A 13,985-nucleotide genomic window follows, 5' to 3' on the forward strand; every position below is an offset into this window, starting at 1 on the left:
ATTTTAATATTACATTGTCTCGTTTATCTCTAACAGGGCTTTTCATCCCTTAAAGTTTACTTTGCTTACTATTAATGGAGCTATACCAGCTTTTTTCGTGGTTCATGTCTTGCTTGACACGATTTTTTCCAAATCTTACTTTCAATCATTCATTGTTATGTTTTGATGCGTCTTATGTCAGCAACATATAGTTGACATTCTTTTCTCTGTTGCTTCTTACTTTGATGAAATATTTGAATTTGTGTCTATATTGTTTTTTTCTTAGTCTTTTTTTTGTATTTCTTTTCTCCCCTTCCTCCCTTCCTCTCTCCTCTCCTCTTTATTGCTTTCTTTTAAAATTTCCTTTGTTTTCTCATTCCTTTTTCTTTCTTGCTTGTTTGAAAGTTTCACACTCAATTTCCATTCTTCTATTAGTCAGTTTTATACTTTACCATTCCTAATTAATAAAACCTAAGATAAACATGTGTACCTATCTTTCTGACCTACATAAAGATCTAAAGACACTTTAATGGCCATCACTCTCTTCCATTGTCAGTGCTATCTTTTCCTATATTTTCATTCCACCTCGCAGAGTTACCAAAATAATAACCGACATAATTCTCATAATTTCTTATTGTATTTCAGAGCTCCCATCTAGTATCATTTTCCTTCAGTCTTAAGTATATCTGTGATTATTTTACTTAGTATATATTTGTGGTAAACTCTATTTTGGCTTTTGTCTGAAATTTCATTGATTCACTTTTGGTTTGGGACTATTGAATATATAATTCTATTTGTATTTATTTATATATTTTTGGCATTTAGAAGATGGTATTTCTTGCTGCCTTCGTTATTATTTAGAAAGCAACCTTTATTCTAATTGCTAAACAGCCCTAAGTGATCCTTTTCTTTTTTCTTTTTTTTTTTTTTTTTTTTTTCTGCCTTAAGACCTTATCATTATTTTTAGTATTTCATAGATTTACTATGTGCATCTGGGAATGGATTTTTTATTTATATTGTTCTCAATTTATATTTCTTTCTAGAGTTTAAGATTCATGTCTTTCAACAGGTTTGGAAATTTCTGTTACCTCTTTGAATATTGTTGTTTCTCCATTATTATCTATTATCTTCTGGAAATTCAGTTGTGAATATGTTAGATCTTCTTATGCTACTAGGTGTATCTTAGTGATTTTTCTTATTTCTAATATCTTTTCTTCTATGTTTTAATTAGAATGAATACTTTGAAAGTGCTTCCCAGTTTACCAGTTCTAATATTCTATCAAATTAGTCATTTCATTGATCATTAATTTCAGTGATGACACATTATTTATAGAAATTCTATTAAATTTTTAAATATACTTGCTTATTTTAAATGATGAATCTCTTACTCCTAAGTCATATTTTAATATTCTATTTTATTTTTGACAGTATTAATATATTTAGCATATTATGGAGGTAGTTCCAATAAGTGAAGTATTTGTCTACTGTCTTTTTTGCCCCCTGACTCTCAATAATGGTGCCTTTTTCCTTGTTTTTAACTTAGATCTGCCTATTTTACTTAAAACTTTATATGTGGAAATTATTTGAGGCCTGGGTTCAATGAGTTCTCTTCTAGAGAAAGCTTTTATTTGTTATTTCAGACATTCGGAGTACCACCACACCTGGAATCCTTTAAATTAAATCTTTTGCTTGCTGCTTTTTATGACACAATAGCATAAATTTAGACAGTGAATCCATATGAGGTTCAGCTTGTGATTATATAGTCTCAGGAGAGCTTATTTACTTATTTTTCCTCTACTCTGACAAATTCAAAACAGGAAAGTTTTCTTATTATCTTGTTTTGTGTGGCAAGATTATCTCTTCTTCAACTTTATGGTTCTATTTTTATACAGAGATTTCCTGTCCTCTGTCCTCTGGATATCTTTGAAAGAAGAATCTTAAAACAAATTTTCTAGAATTTGTCAGAAATTCTCTGGATGAAAGCAAACTTTGGTGCTTGATTATCTACTAATTTCTGCTTTAACTTTGTTTTTGGGCTGTCTGAAATTGGGTTGTTTCAACTCATCAGTGCTTTAGAAATGTTTTTCGATATTGTTTTAAGCATTACGATCGTTTCTTCTTTGCTGTTAGACATTGATGTCCCCAAGAAGTATTTACTAAATTTCATCTCCTTTGCTTTGTTCCTTATTTTTCTTTCTTCTTATTTTGTTTTTATTCACTAATTGGTTATGGGAGGTAAACATAATTTTATGAATTTTTACTAAGAAGGAATTTGAGATGCACAAGTTGTAATTATTTTTCTTGATAGTGTACTGTAGATTTTATTGAGCATCTACTTAGAGTGAAATATTTAAACACAAGTGGAAATTATTTTGTTTTTAATTTTTATTGCTTATTTACACTTATGTTATTGACCAATTAGATTATTATTTTAAGATAAAGTTGTAAGTTTACTTTATGTTGGAATCCATTACACCACCAAAATATCATCTAAGGTAGCAATAACACTATAAACCAGTTTGTTCAAATTCATTCCCATGGTAATTTATTTCCTATATTATTCAATTCTGTATATTTGAAACATTTTTTTCCTCTTGTGCACAGATTCAAAAAAAATCTTTTAAGTCACCTTCTGGTGTCATTGTTAGGTTTTCAGTATTTAAAGCTCAAACTTGTCAACTCTTTTTACCTAAACATAACAAGTTTTACTTATTCACTCAGTTCTCATCATGAGATGTAAATGATATATTTTATATAGTTAATTTAGAAGTAATAAATTGTCTTTTGTTATTTATAGCAAAGAGTTTCCTCCAACTTACAATTACCTGGTTTTTAGTAGAGTCATTGAACTTTAGATTACTTGCAAATTTTTATTCATCCTTATTTTTTTCCACATGTGATATCTTAAATATGCCTAAACACTAATTTACTAAAACAGTCCTATTTCAGTGACTATTCTTTTAATTTCAATAAGTACTCAGTTTTCCTCCTAGACTGATTGGAATAAGTTATTAAAAAACACTTGATTTACTTAGTTTTGGACTTGTTGTTGCCCTTCTATGAATATGCCAAGACCAAGATAGCTGACTAGGAAGAGTCTAGGAAAATATTTAAAGGATTTTAACTAGGATGGTAAACCTTTTATGAAAACCATCTGCCTTTCCGAATACTTCTGAATTCCTTCTCATTTAGTAGTTACTGTGGAAGTGCTTCATTACTTCAGTTAACAATCCACACTTCTTGTATGCTTATGGTGGATTTTCAAAGTCACAGAGTTCTGTTAGCAAACGAAATCCCCATATACCTCTGTCAGAAATGACTGACGAAGATTTCAGCTATATGTAGACATTTTGGATAAGATCTGAATGAATTTTAATGGCTATGAGACTCTATGTGCTCTGCCCACTCTACACCTTTCCTTTTAGCTCACTAGGTATTAGCCATGCCAGTCATCTTCTCAGATCTGAAAGGGCCAATTTTATTTCTACTTTAAGTCCTTGGAACTTACAATCCTCCCTCCTTAAAATCTGCATGACTGGCTTTGTTGTTGTTGTTGTTGTTGTTGTTGTTGTCGTCCATGTCTCATGTTAAATGTCGCTTTCTTCAAAGGTTCCTGATTTCCCATTCTAAATTATTTGCTATGGTTGTTCACATTTAACTTTTTTTTTAAAATTCACAGAATCTATAAATGCCAGAAATTATCTTGTTCTTCCTATAAAAATATAGTTTCCACAAGAGCAGGGCATTGTCTGTCTTATTGACTTTGATGTCTCTAATACTTGATTATGTGCCTGGCATAGAGTAGGCACTCTTATGTTAAATAAATCAGTGAGTCTAGGTAAAGGGAATTCTCCTCAATATAATATTACTGTTATAATAATCATATGTAATATTTTATAGTCTTAGTTTTCAAAGCATATTCATATATTTTATGTCATTATCTTCAGTCACGGGGGGAACAAGTCTAATTATCCTAAGTATGATGAAGCATTGTTTATATAAAAGTAGCCTGATAATACAAAACATTATCTTACACAAACAGAATGGCAAATTTCGTGTTCGGTATAGTGTGCTTCATCCTTTATAAATACCTTTTTTGGAAATAAAAACGATGTGTGAGGAAGCAGTTACCATGGTAAACTTAGATTTTCAATAATGCAAGTGAAACTCCTTTCTAAAAGTCAAAACTAAATGTCACAGCTGTTTTTTCCAGTTGGATGTTTTTTGTTTTTTGTTTTTTTTATGTTTATTTCTAGAAAGTATTTTTGTTCGCTTTTTATTTTTTCTTCCTGAATGGGTTGCATTTCTCAGTGGCACTTGCTTAGGAAGGACAAAACTTTTGGAATCCAGTTGGCCTTATACAAATATGTTTACTGTATATGTTAAGTCTTGACATGAAAAATGTTAAACAATCCTAGTGTGGTAATCTTTGACTTCAAAAACTTCATCTTCTGTTTGTTTTTCTTTTTGTAAGAAAGGTTGCATCACTTAGCTTTCTCTGTATAACAAACCACCCACTTAGTGGCTGAAAGCAACAATCATTTATTAGCTTACAATATTGTGGATTGGCAATATGGGCTGGGTCCAGTTGGGAAGTACTTCTCCAGGTGTCCTCTGAGTTCACTTTCATAGCTGTAGTCAGCTCGCAGATTGATCGGGGAAGTTTGGTAGTAGATGGCTTCCTTCTCAGGTCTGGATGTTGACTCCAGTGGTGGAGGCAATTGTGCCATGTATCTCTAACATCTAGCAGACCACCCAGTCTTCTTCACATGGTGGCAAAAAGACAGGGTAAAGCCCCATGGCACAAGCACTTATCAAGTCTCTGCTTTTGTCATGTTTGCTAATGTCCGATTGCTGAAGAGTGTCACAGGGCTAAAGACCCGATACCAAGAGGTAGAGATATACTTTCTACCTCTTAATGGTAAGAGCTGCAGGCTCACATCATAGAAGGATGTACAAGCAGGAATTGGAGAATTGGTGGTCAGTTTTGTGATTTACTAAAAGGATTTCCTAAAAATCATCTTTCAGAATCAAACACTCACAGAGGGATGAAATTAAAAAATTTAATCACTGAGTATATGCTTTTCTAACTTAGCTGAATTCCCAACTATGCAGTAGTTCTCACATTTTGATGCATGTAAGAAACCTCTTCTATGCCTAGTAATATGCAGATTATAGCATTGTTCTTTTACCCTATTCTGATTCAGTATATTTGAGGTGGGGTCCAAAAATCTTTTTTTTTTTTTTATAGATGGATTTTTTTTTCCCTGAGGACAGAGTAGAAACAAATGCATGCTTATGTCTAGACAATAACTATGAGACAATGTGTCGAAAGTTTCTATTTCTTTGAAATTCATGTTTTACCTGAAAATATTGGATCATATAATAATTTTTTAACTTCTAGCAAAAACTTAAGTTAACTCTGGTAAGTTAAATACCTGTTTACCATGTGATAAATATTTTCAGGAAAATAAACTTAAGTAATATGAAAAAACATTGTTAAAGCATATAATATAGAGGTGCAGAGTGTTGTTATACTTAAAATATACCAATTTACAATCCCACCAGCAATATATGAAGGTTCTTTTTTCCCTACAACCCCTCCAACACTTGTTATTTCTTGTCCTGTTGATGATAGCCATTCTAACAGGTATGAGATAGTATCTCATTGTGGTTTTGATTTGCATTTTTCCTAATGGCTATTGAAGTTGAGCATCCTTTCATATGTCTGTTCAGCCATTATGAAAAACATTATGGAAGTTCCTCAAAAAATTAAGAATAGAATTACCATATGATCCAGCAATCCCTCTTCTGGGTATCTACCCCCCAAAATCTGAAAACATTTATTTGTAAAGATATCTGCACTCCAGTGTTCATTGTAGCATTATTCATGGTGGTCAAGACAGAGGAACAACTGAAGTGCCCTTTGATAGATGATTGGATAATGAAGATATGTACATACATAGAATGGAATATTCCTCAGCCATAAGAAAAGATGAAATACTGCCATTTGCAACAGCATGGATGGGTCTTGAGATTCCCATGCTAAAGGAAATAAGTCAGACAGAAAAAGTTGAGAACAATATGATTTCACTAATATATGGGATATAAAACTGAAAGCAACAAACAGGACAAAGAAAGGGAGACTCGTGGACATGGACAAGAGCTTAGTGGTTACCAGAGGGAAAGGGGGAGAGGGGAGTAGATAACCGAGGTCAAATATAGGACGACAGAAGGAAATTTAACTTTGGATTGTGTACACACAATGCAATATACATGTGACATGTTACTGAATTGTACACTTGAAACCTATATAATTCTATTAACCAATGTCACCCCAATAAATTTAACAAAATTAATAATCGATAATATACCTTGCATGAAATGTTTCTTATATGAAATATTTGCCTACAAAGGTATTTCTTATTGATTTTGAATATTGTAAATTTAAGAAAAGGGAGTAGCGGAAATAGGAAAATAGCAAATCAGATATATTTTTCCGAAGAGTATATGTGGTGTTTCTAAATAATAAATCTGGAAAACTGTATTTAATTTGTAACTATTTGGCCAAATATTTTATTTATGTGAAAATGATTGGGAAAATATTTTAATAAAATACTTTTACTGGTAATCTTATATTTCATATTTCAAATTTGACTTATACCTACTCAAATATAGGTAAACCATCAGCTAGGTAAATAATCTCTACCACTTTATAATTTGCTCATTGAAACACTATGAATACCAACAATTTACCAGAGAGCAAAACTCTAGATGCACGTATGGTTAGAAAATAACAAGAAACAAATGTATGTGTAATAATAACATTTGATTTTGTATAATATTATTAAAGAGTCCTTGGCGATGCTTTGGGCTTAGTACCCTCTGGTTGTCTCTGCTTGTTTGAATATCAAGTTGGGACTCTGGATTTCTTTTTAATAAAATCCCAGAGGATAAAAAACTCCCTTCTTTGCAACTATTAAGAGAAAATCACAGGAAGACATCTGGAGAATTGTTCTACCTCTATAAAGTAACTAATTAAACAGTTTTATTTTCATCTAATAAAGGATTCCCAGTATGATGTTTGCCATTTTATTTTCTGAAAACATAAGGAAAATTGAAAAATATTATTTGTTCGAAGATAGTATGTCATATATCTCTTAGTGAATCATGTGCTTGGATGCTAGGTAGAAATTCTGATGAATTCATTTGTAATTCTGATTAAAAGTTAATGGCTACTTTATTTCACTGATTATCGATTTTGCTTTCAGAATGAGTTGGGAACTTTTTTCCCCTGTGTTTTATATTGTAAATATTAGCTTCAGAGCTGCATCTTGAGGTACTTTTAATTTTTAAATGCATGTGTCAAATGTGCTTCCATTCAGGAAAATCACTGTAAAGATTTGAATTAAGAAACATGATATTAAGTACTTTTCTGATTTGTTAGCTAAGATGTAATTAGAGTCCAAGTGAAAAATATCAGTCTTCCCTATTTAAGTATAATTATTTCATCATGACATTTTTTTAAACTTTCATTGTGATATTTTAAAATGAGGTTTAATAAATATGATTTAAAATTTAAATATTTTAAATAAGAGGTTCTGTCTATGGCCATGCCACCCTGAACAAGCCCGATCCCGTCTTATCTCGGAAGCTAAGCAGGGTTGGGCCTGGTTAGTACTTGGATGGGAGAACACCTAGGAGGAACAGGTGCTGTAGGTGAAAAAAATAAAAAGGGATTGTAAGCTGACAAGGTCCTTGCAATCTGAGGTCAACCAAGGGTTGCCTTGCTTAAAAAATAAATAAATAAATAAATAAATAAATAAATAAATAAATAAATAAATAAATAAAACAAATAAGAGGTTCAATTATGTATAATATAGAGCAATATGGATTTCTGCTGAGGCTTTAAGTACCTATTCACTCATTCATTCATTTATCTATCTCATCATTATTGAAAACCTATTATATGCTAGGTAATAGCAAAGCGACTGTGATTCACAAGAAATCCTGAAATGAAGACATTTCTATTTATGCAATCACATTTTCCACTCTACATTTAAGAGTTTATTCAGACCATTGAAACATTTTTATAATGTTTATTCTCATGTTTTCTAATTTCTATAAATAGTTTAAAAATCAAGTGTAATATTAAGTTCCATTCACTATTTAAAGTTTAAAAATTATCCTGCTCAATTTCAAAAGAAGGTAAAAATTTTAAAAGGTTTTATTTCTTTTTAAATGGAGTAGCTCTGACTTCTTTTTTCCCCCCAAGGTAACATATCATCTTTAATGTTATCTGGTGAGAAATTCAGTGACCTTAAATATAGTTCATGGGAATTACCCAGGCTTCAATGACACCTGCAGAAGGATCCTGGTGTCCTACTTAGTGTCAGAGATTAGAGCTAAAAGGGGCCTCCAATGACATTGACTTTAAACTTGTACTTCACTGGTGGATCCAGACACACAAGTCAACTGCAAAGGGCCAGGTTATCTGCGTGGGATATCTGGCCACCCAAATAATAGTGACTTCTAATCATACTACACAGAGATTAAGAATAGTAAGTTTTCTCAAACTAGTAATGGCTAACCTGATACCTGCATTTTATGATTAGGACTCATAAAATAAGACATTTTTCTTTACATGGCAACATGTTCCTTAGAATGAATTATTATAACACAGCTGACAATATATTTCAGTGTCTTTTCTCATAATGAATATGCCTGATGTTCACTTATCATTGATAACAGCGACTGACATTCAGTTAACAGTGACAATGATTTTGCAACCTGAGTATCTCAAAATAGAATGGCCCTATAATGTGGAAATCAGCTATTTTCTGATGGATTTGTTTGCATAGGAGCAGTCCTATGAGCATGACCTAAATTTAGATTAAAGAACAAAAGCCTTTAATGTTATTGAAACCAACTGACATGTTGGTGAACTTAGAGAAATTCAATTATGACATGAATGAGAAATTATTGGCACAGCAAAATAAACAGTGTGCCTAAAGTTTTCTAAAGCCCGCTCCAATTCTCAATTACATTAGATTAAGATTATAACTTGACTTTATGAATTACAGAAAAAGAGGGTGATAGCAGAATTAGTTGCCACTTTGATTAAGTGATTTGTTTCTCTTAGCTGAATTCAGTGCCCATAATTCTGATGTGTTTGTATGGCTTTAAATGCTTCTCCAAATTTGTATAGATCCAGTTAGCTTATCTATAGCCAGAAAGTGTTGTCTGGCTATAGATAAACCAGTTCTACATGTAAATCAACATATTACAGGAAATCAGAGTTATGATGCTTTGCATGTTTGTATCTTGGAATTTAGTGTCATTTAAAATCTCTTCTTGTACTGTTTACTGTTTATTCTATAGATGTTTGATGGAAGCCGCACATGAGAAAAAAACTAAGTCCAAAGGGATATCTAATTTTTATGATGATCTGACGTTTTCTTAGCATGTCTGCCTTCTTTGTCTTATTTTTTTAACTTTCTAATCCACCCAAACTAATAGAGTGAAACAATTAATTTCTTTTAATGGAAAGCCCTGTTTTTATTATTTGTATGGCATTTAGGTAGCTATATCACTCTTAAATATCTCACTACCTCCATCTGGGCATTGCTCAAGTATTTTAAGCCGCTAAATATAATGAACATCGAAGACCAAATCCTAGTTCAGTGTCTCTGAAGTAACCAAATCTCATATTGCACATCAAAAATGACTGCCTCATAATTTTCTCTCTAATAATATGTAAACGTCTCTCAGACCTTCAAAGTCTGAACAAAGGATAGATTTTATAATTTTATGTGATATTTTGAAAATTAAACCTTCCTCTCTCTGTACCTCTCACACACATGCACATAAAGGCAACCACAAAAATTGGTTATTTTAAAATTCCTTTATTTAACCTAAAGTCATTACATTGTTTTTTTTTTTCCCCCAACACAATTATGTCGGCATCTGAGACTCTGTTTATTTCCTTCATTTCTTAGATATTTCTTAAGTATCTAGCTGTCATGGCTTCAGATGCAGGATAAATAATGGGAAATAAAACAATATACTCAGCATTCACCAAACTTAATGTCTATTGCAGGAGACAGATAGTAGGTTAACATACAAATATCAAATTATAAAGGAAATAATGGGCTAGTGTGAGAGAGGATGAGCGAGGGAACTGCTTTGTATTGACTGGTCACGTAAGGCAGCTCTGAGGATGTGAAAATGAAAGCATTGACTGAAGAAATCTGGCTTGCAGCGTGTGTTGTGGGGTGCGCTGTGAGCTTGCGTTGGGACGGGTCGAGAGAGACCTGCCTATTTCTGTGAACTGAAAGAAGGCCAGTGTGGCTGGAGGCCAGCGATCAATGTCGAGAGAACGGCGACAGATGAATCTTATGTGGATAGTACTTCTAGAACATTCTAAGAGGCTTGGAATTTATTCTAAGTTCAAAAGGAAGCTATCGCAGGATTTTAGCCTCATCTAATATTAGTGCAAAGAAAAGGCTACTGTTCCCTTTTATTTTCTAGAAAATCTCTGTTTGAAACTTGATGATGAAAGTTAGGGATCCGAGCATGAATTCTGTATGGATTTGCTATGGTGATAAGACTGGTCACGCTAGTGGCACCGAGTCGGTGGGTTTCCCATCATTCTGGATGAGGGGACATCTTCCCGACATTGGAGTGCTGTGTGGCTAGCTGCAGTGAGGATCTGGTTAAGTCCTCATAACTCCATATACAAGAAATGCTTTTAATCAGTAGTCTATCGCTCAAGTTATCTTAATGATATAAATTGGGTTTTCATTTTGAGCTTTTTTTTTTAAATGATAGCGAGATAGAATTTCTGAGAAAATTTTTTCTAAAATGCACAGGGTCTTTAAAAGTCATAAAACTTTTATTAAATTATCACCTATTGCAACAGTGTCCAGTGGAAGTTCCTGTGATGGCAGAAATATTCTATATCTGTGCCGTTCAGTAGAGCCAATACGTCCAAGTGGCTATTGAATTTTTAAAATTTGGCTAATGTGACTGAGGAACTGAATTGTTAATTTTATTTGACTTTAATTAAAGTTGCACGTGACTAGTGGTTACTGTATTGAACAGCTCAGATCTATTACGTACTTATCGGGGGTTCTCAGTTAGGACAGGGAAGTGCACAGAACTTGTCCTCCAAGAACATAGAGATGCACGTGTGAATCCTTGGAATAACACAAAAAGTGAGAAAAACATGACTGAGTTTTGGGTTAACTACTAGGGATTTCAGAAGAGGAACTGATGCTTTTTAAGTGAAAAAAAATGGGGCAGATGGAAGTGGCAGCGGTCCTGGGGTTTGAAGGATGGGCGAGGTTGTTAATATATGGAATTGAAATGAACGGCACTACGAGCAAAGGAACCAATAGGAGAGGAGAACAAAGAGGCTGCATTAGAGACACGGATAACATCATCGCCATCATCACCATCATCATCATCATCATCTATTAAAAATCATCTATTTTTCTAAGAGCTTTATATGTATCAATTAATTCTCACAACAGCTTTCTAAGATTGTCATTATCATTATCGTCAATTTACAGATAAAGAAACTGAGGGCGAAGAGGTCAGACAAATTGCCCAAGGTCAAGCCAGAAGTGACAGAGCCAAGATGTGAACTTAGGAAATTTGAATTAGGCTCAGAGAGCTCCTGATGAAAGCTCGGAGAGTACGTAATAATTATAAAGGGTTAGGATGCAGAGAGCAGGCAAGCAGATGCAGATCTTCACAAGAAATCCTACGCTGAGAGGATGACAGGAGGATGAGCAAATAGTAAGGGACTTCCGGGATTAGGAGTGCAGGGGAGGACAAAGAAGGGGCTTTGTGTTAGAAGGTAGCTTAGCAGAGTATGTCATGGAGAAGATACGATCAGCAGGCTATAAAAGTCCAAAGCTCTTTACCTCAGCTTTTGAACATTCTTCTCTCCCTCCTAAGCCTTTCTTTTTATAGACATTTTATTTAATGGGTGGGTGAGGGTGGTCCTTTCTTCTTTTCAGTTTTTTAATTCATTGCTCTTCTTTTTGTCTATTTCCTTTACAAAGATGAGTTGCTTTATATCTTAGTTGTTGAATTCCTAAGGTTTGGTCAAATGTCCATGGATATTCAGAGTTCAGTACTAACTAGAAACAGCTAATTGCATGGTGGCATCATGTTTTGTATGACATTATCGTACACATGATGTTGGGGTTCATTTTTGTAGTGTCCATTCATCTGGCGGTTTCAGTGTAACATCTTATGAAGCCACAGTTGGTTTGTTACAATTGCTTTTTTAAATGAGATCATAATTCTAGGTTTGATTTTGGAGAACAAAAATATCCCATTGTTCCCACCAGAAATAGCTTTAATCGTGGAGACAATCAAACCTCCCAAAAGACCAGCCTGTGGAATTCATCTGCATTGTTGAAATTGAGTCACTTGCTACAAGGTGAAACTGGATTTAAAACTTTTTATTTGTAAATATAGTTAATGTATTATTTGTTCATATGGAAAAAACCTAATTAGTACCTACAATTGAGGAGGTATTTCTGGAGAACATACCAGCTGGTAGCCTACATGGGACAGATGGCCCAAAGCTCTTTAATGGGGGGAAGATAATGTGTTGGCTTGGAGAGATCTGAATAAGAGATTTTATGAACTCTGTTTTTCATTTAAAAATATTCTATAACATTTTCACAAGCAGTAATTTAATGAGAATGGAGACTTGCTTTATAAACATGACCATTTACATCCAGCTTTTATCAAATTATAAAACAGCAAATTTTGTTTTTGGTGTCAATGTGTACTTGTAGATGTCTGTCTACACCCCCACAGAAAATAATTGGGCCATGTATGTTAAAACTGGAGGTCGGGTTCCCCCACCCCCCAGTTTTGCTTTTTAATGTTCCTTCCTTCACAGAACTCTGAACTAAGTAACTCACCCTATTGTTATAGAAACTCACAGAGCGAAAGGGTTTCCTGCACACTCATCAGTGTACACCTGATTTTATTTTACTTGAAAGCTCTGAGGAATTCATTGCTTGAACAACTGTTAGATCCTTAGTGATCTCTAGTGACAGTGGTACTGGTGATGATGGTGGTGGTGCTGGTGGTCATGATCTCACCAACAGACAAATAGATCTGCTGACACCTTGATCTTAGACTTTCCAGCCTCCAGAATGTGAAAAGTAAATTTTAGTTATTTACGCCGCCCAGTCTATGGTGTTTTGTTATAGCAATCCTATCTGACCAAGACAGGTAATGAATTTTTATTGAGAGAGGAGTGATTCTATCTTAGAATAGAAATATTTTAAAAATTCTGTATTTATCTAGGTCTTGTAAAAATTATGAAATGACATTTTTCTGTTAATATTTACTTTGTAGAAGGAAATCTATGGTAATTTTAAGTTTATGTTTTTAATACTGTTTGTTCTTCTTACAGTAATTCTTTCCCATTTCAACCAGATAGCCTGGTTCTTATGTTGGGGATTTTGCAGAGCAGAAAATAAATCTGCTTGAAGCTGGATGCTCTCGCTTTCTTCTGTAAAGCTTTAGATTGATCGTAGAGGTGATGTGAGTTATTTTAAAAGGGGAAGGGAGAGAAGGATTTGTTCCCCTTCCATTGGAATAATTCAGATATTTCAAGAGTTCTACAAATATCAGGAACCTTTGTAGATTATGGTAGCATCCAAGGAAGCGGTAAAACATCTGAGGATTTAGCCCTATAGGACACCTAAGGGGGCTGGACCCAGGCACGACATCCTGTCTCAAGTTTCAAGCAAGTGCATGGACCCTGGCGTAGGAATCCCACATCCCAAGCACGACACAACAGCATCAGCTTTTATGGCTGAGAAGGGGCTTACGTTGGCTGAGACAGTGAGAGAAGCAATGGTTCGGACCAATGGCCTTACTGAAGGTTGTGGGTACTCAATTCCTTTTCATCATAGAAGAGTCTGAGATCTTTGTATGATCTTTGATGTGGTGGTAGTTGATTTTTTAAC

General features: G+C 33.8%; 1 protein-coding gene and 1 pseudogene across 2 annotated transcripts in view; both read left to right on the forward strand.

Moving 5' to 3' along the window:
- KCNIP4 (potassium voltage-gated channel interacting protein 4) overlaps nucleotides 1–13,985 on the forward strand; it is a 914,902-nt gene that overhangs the window by 88,960 nt on the left and 811,957 nt on the right. The gene's annotated exons all lie outside the window — the stretch shown is intronic.
- On the forward strand, nucleotides 7,583–7,701 carry LOC120583051 (uncharacterized; annotated as a pseudogene).

Source organism: Pteropus medius, unplaced genomic scaffold (assembly GCF_902729225.1).
Source record: "Pteropus medius unplaced genomic scaffold, Ma_sr-lr_union100, whole genome shotgun sequence".
Lineage (NCBI taxonomy): Eukaryota > Metazoa > Chordata > Mammalia > Chiroptera > Pteropodidae > Pteropus > Pteropus medius.